Consider the following 4,654-nt stretch of genomic DNA (forward strand, 5'->3'; position numbering starts at 1 on the left):
CCCCGGCTGATTTTTTTTTTAATTTATTGTAGAGATGAGGTCCCACCAAGTTGCCCAGGCGGATCTCCAACCCGCGGGCTCAGGCAATCCACTCACCTCAGCCTCCCAAGGCACGGGATTACAGGCTGAGCCACCGAGCCCGGCAAATTAATTTATTTTTTATCTGTAGTAACAACGGTAGAAATATTTGAGTTAATTTTACTTTTTTATCTTACTTTTTTAATGTGACTATGAAGAAATTTTTTTTTTTTTTGAGTCAGAGTCTCACTTTGTTGCAGAGGCTGGAGCGGAGTGGTCCAATCGGCTCACCGCAGCCTGGACCTCCTGGACTCAGGCGATTATTCTGCCCCAGCCTCCTGAGTAGCTGTGACTACAAGCATGTACCACCACCCTCAGCTGATTTTTTAACTTTTTTGTAGAGTCTTTTTATGTTGCCCAGGCTGGCCTCAAACTCTTGGCTCAAGCAATCCTCCCACCTCCCGAACTGCTGGGATTACAGGTGTGAGCAACCACTCCTGGCTGGAAATTTTAACTTATACATGGGGCTCACATCTGCTTCCATGGGACAGTGCCTCCATCTAGTCATCTACAGATGGATGACTCCCTGACTCACAGCTCCAGCTAGCCCTCCCTGGAGTTGCAGAGCACAGCCCAGCAGCCTCCTCCCTGGGCATCCGATGACCATCTCTGGCTCATACAGAACTCTCCCTTTCCCCACACCTTTTTTTTTTTTTTTTTTTTGAGTCAGAGTCTCACTCTGTCACCCAGCCTGGTGTGCAGTGGCACAATAACGGCTACCACAGCCTCAACCTGCTGGGCGATCCTTGCACCTCAGCCTTCTAAGTAACTGGAACCACAGGTGCACACCGCCACGCTCAGCTAATTTTTTTATTTATTGTAAAGATAAGGTCTCACTATGTTGTCTAGGCTGGTCTTGAACTTGTGGGCTCAAGCAATTTTTCCTCTTCGGCCTCCCAAAATGCTGAATGACAGGCATGAGTCACCATGCCCAGCACAAATGTCTTCACCAGAAGCTTCTCCTGCATTCTGGCCCATCTCAGTAAATGGCCTACCCATCCCTCCAAGTGCACTAGGAGGAACTGAAGACTCATTTTTATTTCCTTTCCCTCAATCTCCTCATTCAATCTGTTGGCAAATCTGTCAGCTCTAACTACAAAATATCTCAAGTCTGGCCAGGTGCAATGGCTCATGCCTGTGATCCCAGCACTTTGGGAGACCAAGGCGGAAGGATTGCCTGACCTGCCTGACAAGACCTCATCTCTACTAAAAATTAAAAATTAGCTGGGCGTGGTGGTACACACTTGTAATCCCAGATATTCAGGAGGCTGAGGAAGGAGGATCACCAGAGTCTGGTAGGTTGAGGTCATGCCACTGAGCTGAGATCATGCCACTGTGCTCCAGTCTGGGTGACAGAGTAAGACTCTGACTCAAAAAGAAGTCTCAAATCTATCCACACCTGTTCCCTGCTGCTGCAGCTCTACACCAGTCCCCATCTTACCAGAGACAGTCCCAGCGGCCTGCAATGGGTCTCCTTGTTCTGCCCTTGCCCTTATCTCCTGCAAACCATTCCCATACAGAACGTGGGGGTGTGTCTGTTTGTGTTTTATTAAATCAAATTAGGCTGGGGCGCAGTGGCTCAGCCTGTAATCCCAGCACTTTGGGAACCGAGGTGAGAGGATTTCCTGAGCCTACATGTTTGAGACCAGCCTGGGGCAACTTGGTGAGACCTCATTGCTACAGTAAATCAAAAAATTAGTCAGGCGTGATGATGTGTGCCTGTAGTCCCAGCTACATGAAAAGCTAGGATGGAAGGATCATCTGAACCCAGCAGGTTGTCATTGCAGTGGCCATGAGTGTGCCACTGCACTCTAACCTGGGAGACAGTGAAACTCCAACTCAAAAAAAAAAAAAATCAAATCATATCACTCTTCTGCTGAAAAGTCTTGGTGGCTTTCCAATGCTCTTGCAATAAAATCCAGGTGTCCCACTATGTCCTGGGGCCTGTGGAACCTGGCCCCTGCTTATTTTACTTATCCAACCCACTGACTTCTTAAAACTCACTTCTCAGACTGTGTTCCCTCTAACTGACTACACTTCAGCTATGCAGTTTTATTTTGCTCCTTGACTATCCCACACACGTGCTTGTCTTAGTGCTTGTGAAATTACTGTCATCTTTCTGGAATTCTCTTCCCCAAATTGTTTTGTGGCTGTCCCCTTTTCACCCTTTAGGTCTCAGGTTGAACGTCAGCTCTTCAGAGCGACTCTCTGACCACCCTATGTGAACTACTCCCGTTAGTACAACATTTTACCATTCTTTGTTTTCTCATCATCACCTCTTTCCCAAACCGCCAGCTCCTGAGGACAGGGACATGATCGTCTTGTTCACTGCTAAATCCCCGTGATCTGGGCAGGGCCTGACTTAGAAGGGCTTAATAAATACAAAGGGCACCTAAAAATATATGCACATTTTAAGAATGGAAAAAACTATTAAAATTGTAATACCAGCCGGGCTCGGTGGCTCAGCCTGCAATCCTGCGCCTTTGGGAGACTGAGGTGAGGGGATTGCCTGAGCCCGCGGGTTCAAGACCCGCCTGGGCAGCGAGACCTCATCTCTACAATAGATCAAAAAAAATCAGCCGGGCGTGGTAGCGCGTGCCTGTAATTCCGGCTACTCGGAAGGCTGAGGTGGAAGGATCACCGGAGCCCAGCAGGTCGAGGCTGCAGTGGCGGGAGCGGCCGCTACACTCCAGTCTGGGCAACCTAGTGAGACTCTAACTCAAAAACCAAAACAAAACAAAAAACAAAAATAAAAACAAAATTGTAATACCAAGCTGGGTGCAGTGGCTCATGCCTGTAATCCTAGCACTTTGGGAGGCAGAGGCAAGAGGATTGCCTGAGCCCATGTATTCGAGACCGGCCTGAGCAACTTGGCGAGACCTTATTTCTACAATAAATCAAAAAATTAGCCGGGCGTGGTGGCGCACACCTGTAGTTCCAATTACTTGGAAGGCTGAAGCGGAAGGATCATCTGATCCCAGCAGGTCAAGGCTGTGGTGGCCATGACCGTGCCACTGCACTCCAGCATGAACAGCAGAGTCAAACTCTAACATGAAAAAAATTGTAAGCAGGGCTCGGTGGCTCAGCCTGTAATCCCACGCCTTTGGGAGGCTGAGGTGAGTGGATTGCCTGAGCCCACGGGTTTGAGACCCGCCTGGGCAACTTGACGAGACCTCATCTCTACAATAAAAAAAAATCAAATTGAGCCAGGCGTGGTAGCACGTGCCTGTAGTTCCAGCTACTTGGAGGCTGAGGCGGAAGGATTGCCGGAGCCCAGCAGGTCGAGGCTGCGGTGGCCGGGAGTGGCCACTGAACTCCAGTCTGGGTGACAGAGTGAGACTCCAACTAAAAAAAAAAAAAATATTGTAATACCCAATAGATACTGATAACAAAATATGAATACAGTCATGTTTGACTTCTGCAATTACAGGAGGTGGTCAAAGTGGTTACTGTCATCGTCCAGACACTTCTGATCGTGGCAAACTACTGCAGGACTTGTTGCTGTGCGAGAGGCCTCCCAGTTCTTCCCTTGTACACATCACACACAGTACCAAGCATCTCAAACTTGTCACAAACACATGCAGTTATTAGGCATGTTGTAGGTTCTGTTGCATACTCACACCTCCATTGACATAGTACTGCCACAATGTTCTCGAATTTCAGATACCACTTCAAAGTGGTCTTGCGCTCTTCAAACAATAACCGTGCTTCCACCATTTTTTGACTGTCACATCTGACGTGTGGTGATGCTAGCATTCATTTTGTGAGCGCCATCTTTTGAGTAAACATCATACTACATACATGTTGCTACCATAATTAAATTCAACTTCAAAAAGTAATACATAAATAACATCTCTTAAAATGTGTATAAACTGGGCTCGGTGGCTCAGCCTGTAATCCCGCGCCTTCTATAAAAAGTGTATACTTTTTTTGGCACCACCAGCATTTGTTAAAAGAATGCATGATTGCCTTCTGTCTTACTTTGGGTTCCCCAGAAGCAGAATCTGAGGCAAGGATTGGAGTGCAGGTAGTTGATTTGGAAGGTGATCTCAGGAAACACTGGTAGAGTAGTGAAGGAGTGAGACAAGGAAAGGGAGACAGCCAATACACAGTGTTATCAAGCAAGTTTCTTGACGGCATCTTGGTCTTTTTTTTTTGAGTTGGAGTCTCACTCTGTCACCCAGACTGGAGTGCAGTGGCCGCTCCCAGCCACCGCAGCCTCAACTTGCTGAGCTCCGTCGATCCTTCCGCCTCAGCCTTCCAAGTAGCCAGAATTACAGGCATGCGCTACCACGCCTGGCTGATTTTTTTTTTTTTATTGTAGAGATGAGGTCTCGCCAATTGCCCAGGCAAGTCTCGAACCTGCAGCTCAGGCAATCCACTCACCTCAGCCTCCCAAAGGCGCGGGATTACAGGCTGAACCACCGAGCCCGGCTGGCATCTTGGTCTTAATCCTGCTAAGGGACTCTGGGAAATCATGTAGAACACGGTGATCGTTACTTTTGTGTGTCAATTTGGGTACAGGATGCCCAGATTTCTGATTAAAAATCATTTCTGGGTGTGTGTGAGGGTATTT

The sequence above is a fragment of the Carlito syrichta genome, unplaced genomic scaffold, assembly GCF_000164805.1.
Source record: "Carlito syrichta isolate Samal-C Ts95f unplaced genomic scaffold, Tarsius_syrichta-2.0.1 Scaffold302319, whole genome shotgun sequence".
In the NCBI taxonomy this organism is placed as follows: Eukaryota; Metazoa; Chordata; class Mammalia; order Primates; family Tarsiidae; genus Carlito; species Carlito syrichta.